This window comes from Camelus bactrianus, chromosome 25, assembly GCF_048773025.1.
Source record: "Camelus bactrianus isolate YW-2024 breed Bactrian camel chromosome 25, ASM4877302v1, whole genome shotgun sequence".
Classification (NCBI taxonomy): Eukaryota; Metazoa; Chordata; class Mammalia; order Artiodactyla; family Camelidae; genus Camelus; species Camelus bactrianus.
Genome location: NC_133563.1, coordinates 4666358 through 4689101, shown reverse-complemented (window position 1 = coordinate 4689101; position 22744 = coordinate 4666358). Strand labels below are relative to the sequence as shown.

At 40.5% G+C, this 22744-nt stretch overlaps 1 long non-coding RNA gene across 1 annotated transcript in view; it reads left to right on the top strand.

Annotated features, from left to right (window-relative positions):
• LOC105079603 (uncharacterized) overlaps positions 1-20953 on the top strand; it is a 34136-nt gene extending 13183 nt beyond the window's left edge. Inside the window, exons 2-3 of the long non-coding RNA XR_006719515.2 lie at positions 18580-18653; positions 20410-20953. This is a non-coding gene — a long non-coding RNA (uncharacterized LOC105079603). The remainder of the gene's footprint in view (positions 1-18579; positions 18654-20409) is intronic.
• Positions 20954-22744: the final 1791 nt, after the last annotated feature.

The following is a 22744-nucleotide window of genomic DNA, read 5'->3' as shown; positions in this document are numbered from 1 at the left end:
GTTTTGTAAATGCCTTATCTAAGCCACAGCCCCTGCGTCAAGTGCCCTGGGGGGAGTGGCATCTCTGTGAGCATCACTCACTGTGTGAATATGGTTAGAAGCTCAAGGGCTTCTGATATCACTTCTCTTTCTTCTTGTCTTCTTTCTTTAGGAAACAAATCTCAATCTTGTTTGTTTTTACTCTCTGGATTTATAGTAGAGTACGTAGTTGCTCAATACATCTTTTTAAAATGACAGTTAAAGAATGAAGGCATTAATGGATAAATGGAGATAATATGTGACAAAAAATTGTCTCTTCTGTGATATTTTGTTTATTTAAAAACTCCAAAACAAATATGTCAAAACATTAACATTTTCTAAACCAAGGCTGTAGATTTGAGTATACATTTATCTTACTCTCCATACTATTTTTCATATTTGAAAGTTTCTGTAATATTTGAAAACCAAGCTGAGGAATGAAGGTGATAGTGGTATGACAAGTAATGCCTCTCTTCAGGGGTCTCACCACTCAGTTAGGGAGTTGTTCCAAGGGCATGTGATTGCAGAAGCCTGTTGGACTGTACATTTTTAGGACTTGACTGGCAAGCTGTTAAAGAAAAAAGCAGCAAATAACTCTAAACCTAGAAAAGCAGGAGTTGACACTGCTTGTCCAGTTTGCAGGATATCCTGTGAATCAGCAGATAAGCACTTCTGGTATTTTTAACACATACCCAGCCTCTGTGAACTATGAAATGTGGTCAAGAACTGGATGGACCTAGGCAACATGTGTTGAAACAGGATGGAAAGGGGCAGGGCACAGCCATTCAAGGAATGACAGCAATTAACACCAAAATGGTGGAAGATTCAACTCCCAGTTGGCCTTCAGGATTAAGATAGAGGGAGATTTGACTTCTAGTAGACCTTGAGCTTCATTATATGCTCATTGTGTTAGATAACATACCCGCAGGCACCATGACAGTCCCAAGGCTAGCCACAAAAGGTCAGAGTGGGCCGTGGCCCAGTTCCTGGGAATCCCAGTCCTCTCCCCAGGGTAGTTGTAATGGTCCCACCTGTAGGTGTGTGAAGCTACTGAGCCCATAAAAACCTGGCAACAACATGCCTGGCCGCCCTTTTTCACTCCCTCCTCTTTAGAGACGGCCTGCACTCTGCCTATGGAGTGTGTACCTACTTTTACTTTAACCTGAGCATCCAACCCCCACACCTCTTTCGTTGCTTTTCTCTTGCCTTTTGAAACAGCCTACACTCTATGCAATGTGTATCTCTCTAAATAAATCTATCTTTATTCAACTGTGGCTCACTCTTGAATTCTTTCCTGCACGAAGCCAAGGACCCACAGTTGGCGGGGCATGCCCCAGGAGCTCAGCTGAGACCTGGGACTCGGCCCACCTCACGCCCACATCCGTTTTTCCTGCATCAGTATTGGCTAGCTAAATACCGGGGGGAGGGGGGTGGCAGGTAGAAAGCCTGTTGAAAACTGTTGCAAAATATCTCTGTCTGCTCCTTCAAGCCAGATCACTCTTCTTCTTCTCCATCCTCCTCTCTTCCTGGAATATTAGCCTGTATGGACCACATCAGTGGATGCTCATGACTCTGCCTTCTAGTTGGGTTCAGCTAGAAGTCAAAGGGAGGGAAAAAGGAGAGGGAGGTCAAGTTCTTAATCCCTTTGTTCCCTTCCTGTAAAGTTGCATCCAGCTGGCTGTGTCCCTCCACTAAAGGTCATTGATCTTTTCATATAGAGTGGAAATTCCACATGACTCTGCCTCTCTCTCTCTCTCTCTCTCTCTCTCTCTCTCTCTCTTTCTCTCTCTCTGGTCCAAGAACCATCTCTTCTCCTCACCGCTTTGTGCCTGGGTATTTAGGGTTCATTAAGAAGCATGAGATGTCTGCACATATACACCTTTGAAAACAGTCCGTTTGTATATAAAACACCCCAAGTTAGCCTCTTCTGCATGTGCCATCTGCTTTCTATTGAGACTTGGATTAATCAAAAGCTTGGAACATGACATCCAAGTTTTACCTCCTCACCAGTAGTTAGCACCCAGGTTTCTGTCCTTCACTTAGCTTAACTTAACTTCAGAGAATTGTCTTTAAATACTAAACTCCTATCTATACCTGGCATCTTCAGCTCTTTCTAAATCCTTTCATCTTCTTTCCTACCATGAACTTATAGAAACAGAAATGTTAAATTACTGTGAAACACTTGAAAACATTGTCGGCATGAAATAATTGCAATCATCCTTTAAGAAATTCCACCTTCTGATCACTTTTGGTCATTTTATGATCTTCATTTATTAATATATGCAAGTAATAATCAGAGGGGGAAATCTAAACATTCATTCTATCATGCAATGATGAAAAGATAATTTGTGTGACTTAGTTAATTTGCAATATTATGGAAAGAACAAACAATAGAAATAGAAGTGTCTGGGATAATGTCCCTGGGCCTGGCCAAGGATGTCTGGTGATATCCAAAGCTACTTACAGCCTTTGCACATATTATTCCCTCTGCCAGGAACACTCTCCCTCCCTCTCCCGCTCTTCATCTGGCTAATTCCTATTTATCCTTTAGTGCTCTGAAGCAATGTCACAACCTCACATAAATCCCTGGTCCCAATCTAAATTAACCCCCCCACCTCTGGTCAGTTTTCTTTAGTAGAACCCATTTTTTTTTTCCTTTTTCATCCTTATCACAAAATAAGGTATATATTTATATATATGTTCATTGTCCAATGTCCGTGTCACCCATGAGGACAGAAACCAGGTTTGTTTGGTTCCCCACTATATTCACAATTCCTAACACAGTGCCTATCAATGTTAGGGTCCCAGCCAATAGTCATAAAACAAATGAATGCACAAAGTTCTTAGAAAGGAAGAACCATTGCATTTATGAATTATAACTCCATTTATACTACTGTTATCAAATGTGGATTATTCGCTCCCCTTAAGTTTAAGAGTATGTCAATATTATATGTATTGCTGTATCTACTGTAGGTTTGCATTTTATGAGTCATATTTTGTTCCAGGAAAGCAAAAGCCCAGCCAAGACCTTGCCGTAAATAGCCTTTAAAAAAATAAGTCCTTAAACAAACAAACAAAAGATAAGTCCTTTCTTAAAGTTATAATTAGATGTACTAGGGGATGCCTGCTCTTTTTGCCTGCACAACTTCTCTTCCCCCTTCCTTAAGTTACAGAACCGAGGACCGCCATGTATGGCCTCTCTGGGGCTGTGCGCTCCCCAACTCTAGGGGGTCCCGTTCACATAACTGTAACTGTACCAGAGTTCTGAAGCTGTGCAGCATGGTGGCCCTGACATAACTCGTTCTGTTGGTAAACGTTCCTCCTTCACAGATTGTCCGGCCTATGGGGTGGCTCCCTTGCCAAAGAAGCGGACATGTGATCCAGGACAGTCAATCAGAGAACTATGTCTAGAAATCACCACTGATTACTGTGGGACGAGGCACATGACCCAAGGAAGCCGACCAGCACCCTTTGGGGGATTATGTGGACCTCAGCCTCCCTCCTGAGATTTCCAATACTAAGAAGCATGAACGTATAGAGCTGGTAGGGCTTCTTTTGCCATATAATAAAAAACCCTCCTGCAATGAAGAAAACATAAAGGAAAGCAGAACTGAGAGAAGGAGAAAAGGGAACAGATTTTTGTTGATAGGAGTTGCTCTGCCTAAGCTACTCATGGGCTTTTTGGTTATGTGAGCTAGTAAGTTCCCTCCCTTGCTTAGGATGGTTTAAATTGGACGTCTGTCACTTGGAACCCCAAGAGTCCTGGGTAATACAGATGCATAAGTGAAACCGTAAGTTAGGAACTTTGACCTTGTTTTCTGCTTCACAGAAAACTGAATATGCTTCTTGTGACAATAATGATGTCATTTCTGCACCTACAGCTTTCTGGTGGCTTCTCATTTTACCCAGAGAAAAAGCCAACTGTCCACACATGGCCAGTAGGTCCTACATGGTGTGACCTTATCTCCTCCCACTTCCCCCCACTTTGCTCACTGTGCATCAGGAATCCTGACCTTGGTGATCCTTGCACTTGCCAGGCCTTCTCCCCCCGGAGGGCATTTGTGCTTGCTGCTCCTCTGCCTGGTATGTGCTTCTCCCAGGTGTCTCCCTGACTGTATTCTGTTGTCAGCTTATATGTGAACTTCCCTCATCACCCCATCTAAAAGTCTTACTTCCCCTCCCTGTATTAGTTTCCTTGGGGTACCACAACAGAGTACCACAAACTGGGTGGCTGATTCAACAGAAATTCATTGTTTCACAGTTCTGGAGGCTAGAAGTCTGAGATCGGGATGCGGGCAGATTTGGTTGGTTCTGAAGACTGTGAAGGAGATTCTGTTCCATGCCTTGCTCCTAGATTCTGGTGGTTTGCTGGCAATAGTGGGCATTCCTTGGGTTGTAGAAGCATCATCCAGATCTCGGCCTTCATCTTCACATGGCATTCTCCCTGTGTGTGTGTCTGTTACCGTGTCCTAATTTCTCCTTTTCATAAGGACACCAGGCATATTGGGTTACGGCCCACTCTAATGACCTGATGTTGACTTGATCATCTGTGAAGATCCTGTTTCCAGATAAGGTCACATTCACAGGTACTGGGGCTTCAGCATCTTTTAGGCGGACACAGTTCAACCCACAACACTCGTCTTATGCTGTCTGATTTTTCTTTATAGTATATATCACCACCTGACATGTTATAAACTTATGTTCTTACCGATTTAATGTCTTCTCTCCCTCAACTAGGATGTAAGTTCCATGAACATTGAGATGTAATGTTATAGCCACAGTTTTAAACCCAGTGCCTCGTATACAGGAGGTGTGCAATTAAAATTTGTCAAATGAGTGAATTCTAAACAAGAAAATGGGCTCTCCTATTTTAAAATATAAAGTCTGAAACTTCTTTCTGCATAGTCAACTATTTGAAGAAACTAAGGCTTCTCAGATGTCTTGAATGTGTGTATTAAGAATCTGAGATTCACTGGAGATCTATAAAAAATCTGTCACAAGCTAACAAATACCATTCCTCTGAAAATAGAAGGGTGGGTAGGATAGAAACACTCAGAGGAGGAATGGAATTTGGGAGTGGTAGGTTGAGAGGGGACATGTGAGAAGTGGTGGAAGTTGAATAAGGCTGAGTGGTCCAGCTCCTGCAGAATCTAAAAGTAGTGATCTTTTTGCCTGACTTCATGATAAACGTATGCCCGTGGCCTCCAGCGGAGTTACATTGTTTTCATCACCCATTAAAAAGTAATTTTAATGTGAAAACAAATTTTGCCTGCTGCAGGTATTAGAAGTGCCCCCTCTGGCATCTGCTGAGATGTACTGTCTGTGCATATCTTTATCAAGTTGTATTATCATTGTCTATCTTTCATCGGATGGCCCCATTGGAGTATGAGCTGAGGGGTAGGGAAGTGCATCTTTGCTAAACCACAAGCAGTCGAAAGACAAGTGAAAAATTAAATACATACATATATGCAGCATACACAGATACAAAAGAAGAGTTAAAGAGCTGTTACTTACATTAGGCTTTTAGAAATCAGTAAGACAGTTGACGCAGTGGATCAAAGGAAGTGCTGATGCCATATAAACACAACAAGTTGCTCAATCTTGCCAGCAGCCAGGAAAATGCAAATTAAAATAACGGCAAAATTGAATTTTTGCCCATCTACTTGGCAAAAGTTGAAAGGATCGATAACTTCCAGGCTTGTGAGGGTTTGGGTAATCAGTCACTCTCATACTTTTGGTTGTGGGACAGTGTGTGGAACTACATGTTCAAATTTAAAATACACTGACCTTTTGACCTAAAAATCCTACCTTTAGGAGTCTCTCCTCCAAAAAAAAGACAGCCTTCAAAATAATACATATAAATAAAAAAGTCTCCAGAATTTGAATATAGAAAAGACATAGAGGTGCCCACTTAGTTTTAAAAAAAAATCAAGAATATGATGTTTTTGGTACTTCTGAGTTTATGGAGTAAAATTCCTGCTTTCTGTAAAATTAATTATCAATTAAATAGCACAAGCAGCATTTATCAAATGTCAGCTGGAGGCACAGGGATGTTGTCTCACTCCCTACAATTCTGTTTTCAGAGGTTAGTCATTAATAATTAAGAAAATAACTTCTCAGCGTCTACCACTTCCACCCTAAACCAGTCTCTGATGTACATAAGCCATTAAACCCCAAGGATGAGCTTAGAAGGTGCGAAATTTACCCTTAGAAGGTTAGAAGGGCATACACCTAGGCAGTAAAATTCTAAGCTTTTGCTCCCAAATTTCACTCTGTACTCTCACCATCCCTAGTTATTTCTGTTTGTAATAAGAAGGGGAAAGTGCAGCTTAGAGGAAGAATTGCCATAGCACTTTTCTCATACCGAGGGAGTGGCTTAATATTTTATATTTACATCCAGGGAAAATGCCGCATAGGCCTCTTTGAATAAAACAGATGACTCCCACTAGGAAAGAAAAGTTATTCTTGTCACGCTGAAGTGCTCTGCGTGACGAAGTAAGAACTAGACTTTTCCTGGGGATAGGGAGAAGGTGAGGGTCAGGGAAATGGGTGAGCTCTGAGGGGTCTGGGGAGTGACAGGAAAGGCTCCCTCAGACGTGTGATGAAAGCGGGCCCAGCGGGGACCCTGGAGGTGCTCCCTGCCCCCTGCCCAGAGCAGCATGGTTGGCTGACAGCCTTTTGAGAGGAGATCAGCTCTTTCCTGGACAGCCCCCAGCAGTGACAGGTCGGTGGTGGACAGGGCCCAGATATTTCCGCCAAATAGAGGACTCCTTTACTGTACAAGCTGTGCTCGAGCGCCCCTTGTTTTGACAAAGCTTTTGTCAAGTTCGTCTGGGTCAGATGACTCCCCTGCTCAGGCCGCTTCCCTCCCCTTTGTCTTCTCAACTTCTGCTCCCCAGAAACCTCTCCTACCCCTTCCCTGTGTCAGCACCTGCTCACCTCGGAGAGCCTTGACTGGCACAGCCAGAGACCCCTTGTTGGCCACTGCCCAAGTTTCACACCAGTGGGATTTTTTTTAAGACTCTGAAAGGAACTATTTCTCGTTTTAATTTCAAGTTTGAGAATTAAAACCAAATAATGCCCGTTTTTTCTCTGCCACACAGTCACTGCTTAACTGTAGATGCTGACTGGCTTTGTCCGAGTGAACAATAGCAGAGTCCCTCGGGAACATACTCCTTTTCTTTTCTGTTGTTAAAGAGAAATGAAAGACATTCCGGGGGGAGAAAACCTGCAACTATTGATAAAAAAAAAAATCTAACTTTTATGAACTACAGAGTCCTAATTTTAGAATAAGAAAAGACCACCAAATTTATTCTAATTAAAACCCCTCACTTTGCATCAGAAGGTTGGTCCGTGGAGCCCTTGAAAATTCTAATCTAGATCTCCAGTTACAAAAGCAAACAAACGAACAACAAAAAACAATTCTGCAACCGTCTTAATAAAAACAGTTAACCATTCCAGTAATTATAACTTGTGTTTGCATTGTTCAGAATTACCGTAATACTAGGTGGTAACGCCCATCTAGATAAACTAGCATTTATGTTGTTAGAGTAGATGATTTTTAGTTCAGTGTTTAGGATCCAATTTTTTTTTTCAATTAGATATGTTTTTCTTTTCACTGTTTTCAGCTTACCCGTTGTGTTTCTTCAAAGGACAATTCCATTTTCATTTTCAGAAAAGCAACACATGAGACCACTTGGCCTTTCTGGTCTATGTGCCGGGGAAATTGCGATCATGTGAGTTCAGTGCAGTGTATTTACTGAGGGAAGGGCATTCTGTGTTTGGTTAAGAAGAGCAAAAAAGCTTTAAAATTGTGTAACTTTTAAAGGAAACATTAACAAATAATTATTACTTGTTTAATAAACTTTTAAATGAAGTTGACTTTCAAAATGGCTTTTGTGTGCTTAATAGCGGAATACACTTGTCCATCCCCTTTATTCTAAACACTCCTTTCTCTGCCCTCTTTTGCGATCTCTGCTGAAATTACATCTCCACTTGGCTCTTTCTCCTTTACAAACAGGAGAAGCTCACCTTCAGACCCAGGCTGCCTAACCTTCATTATCTGCTGTCTGCTGGTGCTGGCCTAGAGCAGATGAGGTTGTGGTGAGACTTCTCAGGCTTTTAAGAAGACCACAGTGCCTAGACTTCTCTGTTGCTCCTTTGGGGATCTTGCTGCACCATCCACCCTCTCTCGTCGGTGACCCACTGACCCAGTAGTGCCCAGCGCAAGGTGGCTGATGATCTAAGTCCAACTATATCTGGTTTCTTTCAACACCACGGAACAGCCGACTTGTATACACAAAAGCGTGGTTTCAGCTACAAATTACATACAGATGGTTGAATATCTTTTCTGTGCTACTAAAAGTGAGACAGGATTTCCCAAATCAGAGGCAATCACATGAGTGATTGGTATTTACTGATGTATGTATGTATATATGTATTGTATGTTGGCTAACAGTGATGGTGTCTGTGTTCAGAAGCATGGAGTTCCGGATATTTCCGCATCTCTAAATGTATATGTGTAAATGTTCATGTTGTCTATATCATAAATGGAAATTTGCTTTTCTATTTAAATCTTAAAATAGTAGTTTAAGTGGGAATTACCCAATAATATTAATTACCATTTTTAGTAATAGGTCAAGGTAGAGATTCTTTGTAAGGAGCTTATAATCTAAACAAGACATAACAAACCAACAACTATAAAATTAGCTCAGAAAAATTGAGTCTTCAACGTTTAGGGAAGAAACTGGCCTTAGAATTTGCCCTTGGTTGCATTTACCCAAGCTAGGATTATTCAGAGTTTTTCTTTTCACCACCGAAATAGATGAGACTTGATGATGGTCATCTTTAATTCATGATGTATTACTAAATAATAATGTGAGTGCAAGGAGGAGGATGAGAGGGCACAGAGCTGGAAGGCTAACTGGCTCAGGGCCCACATTTATAAAGGGCCTGGAATTACCTCCAGAGGAGGCTACACAAAGGTATTCTGATGGGATTGAAAAAAGACACCCCCATCCAAATTTAAAATTGAGATTCCCTGACTAAGCTACATCACCTTTTGTGTACTATAGGTTTTTAAAATTAAAATTTTAAATTAAATTTAAAAATTGATTTTAAACATTAAATTTTAGTTACTTAATTTAAAAATAAAATTTAACTATATTAATCAAAAATAAAATTTAATTTTAAAAATAAAAATTAAACCTTTTAATTATCTTCTTTAACTAGCAAAGCTGTTTTGTTACATTTTTAGTGTGTGTTAAAGGTATCAATTATTAAAATGTAAACATTCAAAGCACCACCAATTTTTAAACTTTATTTTAGCATTTAAAAAAAGTTTAGTATACTAGGAACCTCAGAAATAACGGAGGCGGCTTGAATCTCTGTCAGCCTTTGAGAAGCCCTGACATTAGAATGCAAATATTTCCATGAGGTGGCAGGAGCATTTTCATGTAAGCCTAAGGAACTATGACTAAGAAATCTGAAAATAAGAAAATTATAGAAAAGAATGAGTTGCATGTTTCAAATGAAATGCATACGTTTTTGTTTTTCCTCTATGCTGAATTTTGTGGACATCAACAAGTCTTACTACTCTAACCTACTAATACATATTTGAAATACACAGTATTTGCACCTTTAAAGCGTGCTTTCTCAGTCTGAAGTCGCTAACTCACCATGGTGATCTTGTAGAAATAGCATGTTTGTGAATCGTGAGTGTTCAGCCAGAGTAAACTGCATGATGAACAAGGGTTCTTGGACACTGAAGCCTGGAGTGCTAATAAAACCTGATACGTAAGGTTCCTTGAAAGACAAGTCTTACAGAGATGTCTTAAAGGAGAAAGGAGTGACAGTTAAAACAATAGGAAAGTCAACTCTCATGAATTAGAAGGGAAGGTTAATTCTGGGTAGCAGGTCAACCGAGGTCACTGTTTGAATTATAAATATCTTGAAAGGGAACTTCTTCCTCTTGTCTGTCCCGTTCCCACAACTGCATTGTCTCCTGGGGAAGCAGTCATGGTTATTTCAGCAAATCCAGTACAGAGTGCTGCAGACAACCATTTGGGAACTGAAATATGAAGCAAGCTGTCCAATTGGGGTAGGGAAATTACATCTTTGAGACCAATGGGGATTGTTCTAAGGACATTTAAAGAGGAATAGGGGAGAAAAAGATACAAACAGCACCAAATGTGAAAGGAGGATTTGAGTCTGAATTCCATTTCTGCTACAGGGTTAACATATCCCTGATGGTCTTAACTCAAGTGCTTAAAGTAAAAGCAGATGAAAGGAGGAAGGCTCATATCATTAGCCAGACCCTGGGGAGCCCAGAGCTCTACATGCTAAAATATTGAGTAAAGATGGTACAAGTTGTAACTTTCTAGGATTCCACAAAAGGCAGGTGGAAAGAAGATGTAAAAATCCACAGTGATAGTCCAGGAAAGAGTGTAACAGTCACAGGTAACTAATGACTTGTTTTATGGTGACAAGAACTATACTTAAAAAGAAAGCTCTGTGAATGGCCCCCGATGTCCTTGGGTCTCTGCGTCACAGCTCAACGTGTCTAGCTTGGTGAGGGTCTCAGGGTCGGGGTATGCTCTACGTATGTGATTTCAGGTATTCCTCATAGCACTATGAGTTGGGGATTTTTATTCCCATTTTACAGGTAATGAAATGGTCTCAAAGAGAAATGTCAAGTCATTTGCCGAAGACTGGGTGGGAAAGTTGGGCTTTAGATCCTTCTGACCCTAAAAATGATGCTATATCTTCAATATTATTCTGTGTCATTCTTACTACTTTAAGGACTGCTCACAAATTAACCTGACTTCCCCTTTCTTCAATGGGAATCACCCAGGCTTGAACCTTGGAATCGTCTTTGACCCTTCAAATCAATTATCCCACAAGTATTTATTGAATACCTACTACAAGTTAGGCATTAGGGTTAAAGAATGAATGAAATATAATGCCTGCTTTCAGAAAGTATACAGCTCATACATGGAATCAGTTACTTAACCTTGTAGGGTTCGTTTATCACACAGCTATTCCTGTCTTTCTTTTCTGAATGTCTCCCCCTGTTCAGGACCTCACTCCCTGCTGCTTGGACTGTAGTCCTATACTGGTCTCTATCTGTTATTAGCAGAGGTCACAGGAGAACCACTCACAGAGTTGTGAGCAATGTGAAGAATTTTTTTTAAAGTAATGAGGAGACATTCAGAAACTAGCAGTGGTGGGAAGCAGTGACCACGCCTAGAGCCAGACTGTTCCGGAGCTGCCACCCCTTCGGAGCTATAGTCATGGAGGGAGGCAGCTAAGAAGCCTCTCTTCTCTTGCCCTCTGAGTTGCTGGTGCTGCCCTCTGCTTAAACTCGGAAGCCAGACGACCCAGGTCTGCAGTCTGCAGAGGTCAGCCTCCCTGTGCAGAGAAGTGGGGAATGAATGAAGGAGCAGCAAATGGAGAATAACCAGCTCTCTATCTATTCATTCATCAAAAAATACATACTGAATGTATTTCATGACAGGCACCGTCACTATAGTGAGCAGAATGGATCTTTCCTTCACGGAGCTTATAGTTTGGTGATGGCCACCAAGAAAAATCAAATAAAACACTAATGAGCCTGATTCAAATGGAAGTAGAGCTATGAAGGAATGGAACCCAGTTCAATAAGAGAGTATAATGAAGGAAACTGAATCAACTTTGAGAGCCAGGAAGTCTTCCTCAAGTAAGGGACAGTAACTAAGAGATGAAGGAGGACATTAGAGAGGAAAGAAAGAACTGGAGAGCTCATTTAAGCAGAGGGCAGCATAGGTCAAAGTGCCTGCTTGTGGTAGGAGGGAGCAAGGCTCATCTGAGGAACAAAGAGAAATGTGGTGTGAGAAACAGGAATGCTGGAAGGACAGTGGCCTTAGTGAAGCTAGGAGCCAGAGCTAGGGCAGATCAGGGGAGGCTTTGTGGGCCAGGTTAAGGATTTAGGTTTATATCTTAACAGCAAGTGGGAAACCAACAGTTTTCATTCAGAGAGGGAATAAGGATGGGAAGCGGACACAGTCAGATGTCAGAACTGTTTGGGGAGATCACTCTGGCTGCAATACGGAGACTAAAGTGGAGGGAGGTAGAGACCAGCTCTAGGCTATTGTGAAAGTCCAGTGGGTAGAGAAGGAGGGCACAACCTGTGATGGTGGCAATGGAGATGGAGGGCAGTGAAGGTGTTAAGAGTGATTTGGGAGGGAATGTAGTTTGATGCAATCACCAAGGAAACCAGTATGGAGAGTCCTTAAAAAACAGAAAATAGACTACCCTGTGATTCAACAATCCCACTCCTGGGCATATAGGAGGGAACTCAAATTCGAAAAGATACATGCACCCTAATATTCATAGCAGCACTAATTACAATAGCCAAGACATGGAAGCAACCCAAATGTCCATCAACAGATGAATGGATAAAGAAGTTGTGGGGTGTGTGTGTGTATACACACACACACACACACACACATACATACACACACACACACACACACACACATACACACACATATATACACACACACACACACACACACACACATACACACACATATATATTTCTCAGCCATAAAAAAATTAAATAATGTTGTTTGCAGCAACATGGATGGACTTAGAGATCATCATACTATGTGAAGTAAGCCAGAAAAGGAAAGAAAAATACCATATGCTACCACTTATATGCAGAATCAAAAAAAAAAAAAGAAAAATGACATAAATGAACTTATTTACAAAATAGAAACAGACTCACAGACTTATTTGTTTACCAGGGGGAAAGGGGGTGGGGAGGGATAAATTGGGAGTTTGGGATTTACAGAAACTAACTACTATAGATAAACAACAAGGTCCTACTGTATAGCACAGGGAACTATATTTAATATCGTCTAATAATCTACATTGGAAAAGAATATGAAAAGGAATATATATATTAATGTATAATTGAATCATTCTGCTGTACACCAGAAACTAACACAACATTAATCAACTATACTTCAGTTAAAAAAGAGTGATTCAGGAGCCCCAAGAGGACTTGGCAGTGCATTGTGCATGCGGCTGGATGTAAATAAAGTGCCAGGGTGACTCCTGGGTCTCCACCTTGTACAAATATTAAGATATTCACTGAACTAGGAAAACATGGTAGGCCGGGTTTGGGGATTGTTGTCAGTTGAATTGTGTCCCCTCAAAAAGTTATGTTAAAGTCCTAACCCTAGTACCTCAGAGTGTGACCTTATTTGGAAATAGGGACTTTCCAGAGATGACCAAGTTAAAATGAGGGCATCAGGGTAAGCCCTAATCCAGAATGACTGACGTCCTTTTAAAAAGGGGAAATTTGGACATAGAGAACGTACAGAGGGTAGACCATGTGAAAACACAAGGAAAACACCATGTGGAAATAAGTCAAGGAATGTCTGAGACTACCAGAAGTTAGGAGAGAGGCGTGGGACTCATCACTCTCTGATGGGACCAACCCTGCCAGTACCTTAGTTTTGGGCTTCTAGCCTTCAGAACTGCGAGACAATAAATTTCTGTTGTTGAAGCCACCCCGTTTGTGGTACTTTGTTATAGCAGCTCTAGCAAACTGATACAGGAATGGAAATCAAGAACTTGCCCCTATACAAACTGAGTTTAAGGGGCTATTTGAGAAGCAGTACAGCAAAATGGTTGAAAGCATGGACTAGGGAGCCATCTGCTTGGTTGTAAACCTAGCTCTGCTGTTTACCTGCTGTGGGAGCATACTCAAGTTAAAATCCATCAGTCTCCTCATCTGTAACCGGGAATACTACTACCTTTCTCATAGAGTTACGAGAAGCGAATGAACTGGTTATAAAGCACTTAAAACAGTGCCTGGCACATAGTAAGCACTATAGAAGAGTTTATTTAAGTGAAGACAAATACATAAATCATCCACGTATTGAATAGAGTTGGTTAGGAGTCGAATTCAGAAGAGAGTTCTGCATTTTAAAATTGGGGGTCACTGGCCTGTAACTGACACTGTAGGGAAGTACACAGTGGCCTAGAGAGAGACTGTGGGATGAACAGAGATTAGGGCTTCTGGCCAAGTCTTGACATCTCCAACATTTAATGGCTGGGTAGAGGAGATTGAATCATCAAAGGAGACAGGAAAATGATGAAAGAAAAACCACAGTGACATACCATCTCACGGCTACCAGGATGGTTGTTAGGGACTGACTTATGTCCCCAAGACTTCATGTGTTGAAGCCCTAACTTCCAATGTAACTGTATTTGGAGATAGGGCCTTTAAGGAGGTAATTCAATTAAATGAAGTAATAAGGGTGGGGCCTTCGTCCAATAGCACTAATGTTCTTATAAGAAGAGGAAGAGACACCAGAAATCTCTCTTTCTACCCACATATACAGAGAAAAGTCCATTTGTGGACACGGTAAGAAGGTTCTCTCTGCAAGCCAGGAAGAGAGGCCTAATCAGAAACCAACACTGCTGGTATGTTGATCTTGGACTTCTAGCCTCCAGAACTGTGAGAAAATAAAATTCTGTTGTTTAAGCCACTAGTCTTGCATTCTGTTATGGCAGCCCAAGCAAATTAATTCTGGCTATAATTTAAAGAATAGAACATAGTAAGTGTTGGTGAGAATGTGGAGAAATTGGAACCCTCATGCATTGCTGGTGGGATTGTAAAATGGTGCAGCCACTGTGGAATGCATTATGGGGTGTCCTCAAAAAGCTAAAAATATAATTACCATATGACCCAGCATTTCCACTCCCAGGTGTATATCTAAGATAATTGCAAAGAAAGACTCAAACAGATACTTGCATGCCAATGTTCCTTGCAGTGTTATTTGCAGTAGCCAAAAGATGGAAACAACCCAAGTGGTCATCAACAGATGTGATATATGCATACAATGGAATATTATTCAGCCATAAAAAGAAATGGATTTCTATTACATGCTACGTCATGGATGAACCTTGAAAGCATCATGATGAGTGAAATAAGCTAGCTACAAAGGACAAATATTGCACAATTCCACTTACATGAGGTGTCTAGAATAGGCAAGTTGATAGAGATAGAAAGTAAATGAAAAGTTACCAGGGGCTGGGGGAGAGCAAGATGGGAGTTATTGCTTAGTGGGTACAGAGTTTCTATTAAAAAGTTACGGAAAGTGTTAGTGGTGATTATTGTACAACATCATGAATGTAATTAATGTCATTGAATTGTACACTTAAAAATGGTTAAAAACACAAATTTTATGTTATTTATATATTTTTTATTTTTTTAACATTTTTTATTGAGTTATAGTCATTTTACAATGTTGTGTCAAATTCCAGTGTAGAGCACGATTTTTCAGTTATACATGAACATACATATATTCATTGTCGCATTTTTTTCGCTGTGAGCTACCACAAGATCTTGTATGTATTTCCCTGTGCTATACAGTATAATCTTGTTTGTCTATTCTACATATGCCTGTCAGTACCTACAAATTTTGAATTCCCAGTCTATCCCTTCCTACCCACCGCCCCTTGGCAACCACAAGTTTGTATTCTATGTCTGTGAGTCTGTTTCTGTTTTGTATTTATGTTCTTTCAATTTTTTTTTTTTTTTAGATTCCACATATGAGAGATCTCATATGGTATTTTTCTTTCTCTTTCTGGCTTTCTTCACTTAGAATGACATTCTCCAGGGAAATCCATGTTGCTGAAAATGGCATTATGTTGTCATTTTTGTGGCTGAATAGTATTCCATTGTATAAATATACCACAGCTTCTTTATCCAGTCATCTGTTGATGGACATTTAGGCTGCTTCCATGTCTTGGCTATTGTAAATAGTGCTGCTATGAACATTGGGGTGCAGGTGTCTTTTTGAAGTAGGGTTCCTTCTGGATATATGCCCAGGAGCTGTTATATATATTTTTTAAATGTCTTTCTTTCTTTCCTTCTTTCCTTCTTTGCTTCTTTCTTTCTTTCTTTCTTTCTTTCTTTCTTTCTTTCTCTCTTTCTCTCTTTCTCTCTTTCTCTCTTTCTCTCTTTCTCTCTTTCTTTCCTTCCTCCTTTCTTTATTTGAAGTATAGTTGGTTTACAATGTTGTGTTAGTTTCTGGTGTACAGCAGAATGATTCACTTAAGTATACATTCCCTTTCATATTCTTTCTCATTAGAGGTTACTACAAGATATTGACTGTGATTCCTTGTGCTATACAGTAGGTCCTTGTTGTTTATTTTTCTTATATATGTTAGTTAGTATCTGCAAATCCCAAACTCTCGATTTATCCCCATCCCATCCCCTTACCCCCTATAACCATAAGTTTGTTTTCTATGTCTGTGAGTCTGTTTCTGTTTTGTAAATAAGTTCATTTGTGTCGTTTTAGACTCCACATATAAGTGATATATGGTATTTTTCTTTCTATTTCTGGCTTACTTTACTTAGTATGATGATCTCCAGGTCCATCCATGTTGCTGCAAATGGCATTATTTTATTCTTTTTTATGGCTGAGTAGTATTCTGTTGTATAAATATACCACAGCTTCTTTATGCAGTCATCTGTTGATGGATATTTAGGTTATTTCTGTGTCTTGGTTATTGTAAATAGTGCTGCTGTGAACATTGGGGTGCATGTGTCTTGTCAAATTAGAGTTCTCTCTGAATATACACCCAGGAATGGGATTGCTGGATCTCATGATAAGCCTATTTTTAGTTTTTTGAGGAGTCTCCATACTGTTTTCCATAACAGCTGCACCAAATTGCATTCCCACTAACAGTGTAGGAGAGTTCCCTTTTATCTACACCTCCTCTAGCATTTATCGTTTGTGGACTTTTTAATGATGGTCATTGTGACCCATGTGCAATGTAGTTTTGATTTGCATTTCTCTGAATATTAATGATATTGGGCATCTTTTCATGTGCCTGTTGGCCATCTGTATATCTTCATTAGAGATATATCTGTTTAGGTCTTCTTCCCAGCATTCTTTGATAGGGTTCTTTGTTTTCTTGTTATTGAATTGTATGAGTAGTTTATGTTCTGAAAATTAAGCCCTTGTCTGTCACATTGTTTGCAGATGTTTCCATAGGTTGTCTTTTCGTTTTGTTTATAGTTTTCTTCTCTGTGTAAAAGTTTATAATGTTGATTAGGTCCTATTTGTTTATATTTGCTTTTATTTCTGTTGCCTGGGTAGACTGCCCTAGGAGAACATTGCTATGATTTATGTCAGAGAATGTTTTGACTATGTTCTCTTCTAGGAGATTTATGGTGTCCTATCTTATGTTCAGCTGTTTAAACCATTTTGAGTTTATTTGTTTGTATGGTGTGTGGGAGCAAATAAGCTTCTTGACTCTTGTCAGTCTAGTCTTATTTAAAAAATGATCACAGTCGTGTAAATCAGAGGAAGGCTGACAACTGTATAGACTATTAGATCTTTAGACACTGAATACTTCATAATTTCCCAACTTGAAGATAGTGCCTGTTAGTGGTTTGTGAAATCAGTGTAGTGAGTCATCACTGGCATTTAAAAAAATAGCCTAGAATTCAATAGGAAAAAAACAGTGCATTTAATGAGGGTATTGTTTCATGAAATTTTGTTTCCGTTTTGCACACACTGTGTGATGTTGTAAAACATTTCTTAACTCTGGATCGTGGTCAAAAAGTTTGAGAGCCACTGATCTAGTCTTAACACAGACACGCCCTGCTGTCCAGCCATAACAAACCACTGTCAGTTCCCCAAAACACCAGGCCGTTTTCTACTCCAGAGGACGTGGCACTTACTGTACCTGAAATGGACTTGCCCTCCTTGTCTATCTGAGGCCCCTGGCTTATTTTTCAAGATGCTACTCAAGTATCTTGCCTGTATGCCCTCTGTCCCCCTTGTGAGCAAAGCCAGACTCCCTCCTACGTGCTTCCACCCCCACTTCCACCTGAGGCATCGCAGTGCTGCGCTCTGGGTGGTGGTCACTTCCCAGGTGGCCGCCTCTTCTCCTAGTGTGGGCTCCTGAGACTGGGGACTTTGTAATCTTCCCCTCGGTATTGCCAGGGCCCCATACAATGCCTGTAACACTCAGTACACGAATGTTAAATAATTACAGGGAAAGACCTTTATGAGGACCAAGATGACTCTTTATGTAATGAAATAGAATAGCATCCAGATTTTCAGTAGTAAGTGAAAAAAAGCATGGTGCAGTACAACATGCATAATATACTGCGTGTGTGTGTGTGTGTGTGTGTGTGTGTGCACGCACGTGCGCATGCACCCATTTGATTGCAGAGAACAGCTTTGGAAGAATAAAAAGAATACAAAGGAAAGTGGTAACAATGGTTGCCCCCCGGGGACAGGCATAGAAAGGAGACTAATATTTAACTATCTGCCTCTTGATTTTTGTGCCAGGTGCATGCATTACTAATCACTAAAATGAACTAATATATATTACTCCAAAATACTTTTATAGGCAATGAATGTAAGAAAGGCAAAATTTATGGCTTCCAAACATCCCATAATGTAAAAAGGCATAATTGGTTTTTCTTGACTGATTCTTTTAAAGCCTTTATTCTCTAAGCTTCAAGTAACATTTTCTGTTTTACAGCAAAAAGGAGAATTGGCATCTCCCATAACCAAGAGAGCAGCCCAGGTGTAAGAGGGAGACTGGAGTGGATGAAAGTAAGTTTCTGTGAAATAAGCAAACCTCCAGTCTTTATGGAAGATGCAGATCCTAGGAAGGCCTGACTAATGAGCATTCTAGCAGTTGTCAAAAAAGGCAGTTGTAACAAGGGATAATCTAAGCTAATTTTGTAACCCTTTGAAGAACAAGGTTCTTCTGCCAGTCCTCTGGCTGGGCTTTCCAAATTTCATCTCTTTAAAATATTCTTTTATATAAGCCTAATTGTTAGAATTAAAAGAGCTGCTTATTACAGACTTGGGTTTCTATGGCAACTGTAAAAATAAACGCCAGTGTCTGAAGCATTGAGAAAAATAATATACACTAATAATAGGTAGCCCTGTGAATCCTTTTAATATGACAACTAATTGAGAGTCAGCTACTCTACATGTTGAAACGAGAATGGCTGCCGAGATCTGCAAACTTTTTGAAACCCAGCAAAACATCCACTGTTAAAGTCACTGAAATGATTCTGAATCAAAATATATGTTCCAAGTGTATCTGTTAGTGGAAGAAAAGATCATTTTCCCTTTTACAGTAAATGCTCAAAAATCTATCATGTTTCTCTCTAGCATATCATCTCGCATTTTTTTTTTTTGCCTTTTTTCTTTTCTTTCTTTCTTTTTTTTTTTTTTTTTGCTTAAGTGCTTGCTGAATTCCTGGCGGGGCGATCTTGGCCCCAGGTTGGGGCCTGCCCTGTGGCCGGGTGTGAAAGCACAGGGAACATCCTCCGCTCTGCTGCCTCTGCCATGTTCCTCTCCTCAGAATGGGGGATGAACTCCAGGCAGAGTTCAGCTTCAGACAGTGTCCCTGAGATGGGCCCTACCTGGTTCATGTTTGTGAACATTAGTTCTTTTCTGAAATAAGTTCTTCTGTTGATTTACTGTAAAGCAAACGGCGTGATCCTTTGTGTTAGTTCGCTAGGGCTGCTAGAATGACTGCCACAGAGTGGTTGCCTTAAACAGCAAACACTTATTTTCTGACAATTCTGGAGGCTGGAAGTCCCAGAGCAAGGTGGAGGCACAGTTTTTTCTTCTGAGGTCTCTCTCCTCAGCTTGTAGATGGACACCTTCTCATGGTGTTCCCTCTGTGTGTGTCTGTGTGCTGATCTCCTCTTCTTATAAGGACATGAGTCATACTGGGTTAGCCCCCCCCCACCCCTCTGCAGAGACCTGACTTTAATTTCATTAACTCTTTAAAGACTGTCTCCAAATACAGTTACATTCTGCAGTACTGGGGATTAGGACTGCAACATATGAATTGTAGGGGACACAATTCAGCTCGTGACACTAAGCATGCTTGTTTACAATGTGACTTTGCTGTCCTTTCCATCAAAGTAGGCTCTACCCAGTATGACTGGTGCCCTTGTAAAAAGAAGGGATTAGGACACAGACATACATAGAGGGAGAAAGTCATGTGAACATGAAGGCATGTCATGTCATGAAGAACATGTCATGGACATGAAGACGGCCATCTACACGCCAAGGAGAAATGCCTCCGAAGAGACCAGCATGGCTGACACCTGGATCCCAGACTTCTAGCCTCTATGATTGTGAGAAAATAAATTCCTGTTTTGTAAGCCACTCAGTCTGTGGTATTTTGTTACGGCAGCTTTAGCCAACTCCCACACTTAGAGGGACAGGAGGAACTGCTGCAGCTATCTTTTCTGCCACACGCCCGAGACCGTAAGCTCCCTGTGGTTTGGGGTTCTGTTATTCTTGTGCATCATCAGCTTCGATAAATATCCCTTGTTTTTAGGTTGTTTTTCAAGGCAAGAGAAGAGAGAGAAGCCAGACAAGATGGTGAAAGATCAGAGAAATATGAGAGACCCAGAAGAATGTTTGTGTCATGGAAGCCAAAGGGAGAGAGAATCTTGGAAAGAGATCTTTGGAAATCTCAAGGAGGATGGGGACTGAGAAATGGCCACTGGAGTTAAGTCAGTAACCGCACACCAAACAGTTCACAAGGTGGGAGGAGCTGGGATTGCTGGCAGGGAAGTGTTGGCCAAGGAGAACTTTATATTCTTACCATCTATTTCTACTTTTTGAAATATTTTACCATAAGAATATATCCTCATGTAAAAATTTTTAACATACAGTAATTTTTAAAGAAAAAAGTCAGAATCCTCTCTGGGCCTTCCACCCCTGCTTTCTGCAAGTACCTACTTCTGGGAGTTTAGAGCACATGCTTGTACACGGCTAGGAGTGCAAAATGGCACAGCCCCAGGGAGGGCAATTTGGCAACAAAAAAGAAAAAAACATTTAAATGATACCTCAATAAAGTTCTTTTAAAAAGTTACAAATGCGTAAACCCTCTAGATACACTCACAACATGCAAAATGATACTGTGTACAAAGATATTCACTGTAACTTTATTTGTTATAGGAAGAGTCTAGGAATAATCTGTGTCTTCCAATAAGGGATAGTTAAATAAACTGTGCTACAGTCACACATGGAATCTCATGCTGCTGCTAAAAGAAAAAAGAAAAAAAGAGAGAAGGAAGCTCTCCTTGTAGTGATATGGAAAGATTTCCAAAATAGGTTAAATGAAAAAAACAAGATACAGAGCAGTTGTATGCTCCTTTTATGTAAGCAAGGAGGCAGAAGAAGAATACACTTATACATAGTAGTGTAATATATTTTAATTTACATATGTTTGCATAAAGAAACTCTAGAGTGATAAGAAACAAATGGAATTGTTTATCTGGAGTGAAGGGTGTAGACGGAGACAGGTGGGATTATTCTAGATCATTTTCTCACTTATGTACACAGTGTCATTAGATCCTTAGAGCAAATCTGAGGCAAGTATTATTCTCCTGATTTTACAGAAGAAGATTGGAAAGACTAAGTCACTTACTTGCCCGGTTACCAACTTACACAGCTGGTGAACATGGAGCCCAGTTCCAGCATAGCTCTGCCTAACTCCAAAGTCCATGCTACAACATCGTTCACACTGTGCCCTGAGTAAACGTGGGCCCCTCGTCTTCAGATTTATGATCTGAAGTAAATGACATCAAAGGCAGAATAATCAAAGGTCAGAGGCGAACACATTTTAAGGTGTTTATACAAATACAAGGGACTAGAGATCAGGAGACATTTTTTATCAAGTAGACTGGTTTTACTGGCAGTTTGTATTTCTGTATTTGTTCCTTTGTTGACTTCCTGGCTTCTCAGATGTCTATTTTGGAATAAATAAGTGGAAGAGGGGGTGGAAAGTTGATCTACTTTATGTGGTACATACAGTTTCCTCAGGCAAGTAATTTTTTGTTGAGGCTTTTGAAGTTCAGGGTTTATGCTGTTTAGTTCCTGGACATGTTGTCCAATAAAGTGACTAGAGGTATAGGAAGGGAAATAAAAGATGAAGAAAAGTCCCTTCGTGGGTAAGTCTGCCACCTCTGCTGCCCAGTCTCCTGGATCTGTCTGAGAATAAATGGAAAACTCTGGAGTTTGTTCGTGCACAAGAAGGCTCTGGCACCCAGTTAAGTTATATTGTGTGTTCTAGATCTTTTCTTAACTCATTTTGTCTTTTTTGCCCTGCTATGAGGAAATGTCTCTTAAGCTAGATTTATTTCCTAAATAGGATATCCAGGCCTTGAATGAAATAGCTCTTGCTCTGAGCAGTCCAGATCCTAAAGTCCTTCAATTATGTACTCATGGCTGTTACTTACATGTGAGACCTGAGTGGTCCTTCAGAGGGGTTCTCAATAGAGCTTTGGGGGTTCAAATTAGAAAGTGAAAGGGAAACCCCAAGAACACACAGTAGGAAATCGAGAGTTCTCTCCTTAGGTTACTTTCCCCTCGATTTCAGCTGCAAGCGATACGGGTTTGCCTTGCTGCCAACTTGGGCCAAACTCATGAGTCCTTTCCCAATGGGTAAAAGTGGAAAAATAGAATAGTTGCTTCTCCCCAAGGCTGCTGACTCCTGTCCCCATCACAGTGAGTCACAATGCCAGGACCACCCAAACTTGTTGCTCTAACTGCAGACAACCTTATGAATGCTTTGCCCTCCTCTTGCAGCAAAGCAGGCCTCCCAGCTTGCCCCATGAGCCCTCAGTGCTCCAAGCATACTAGACCAGACCTTATGATCTTTTATT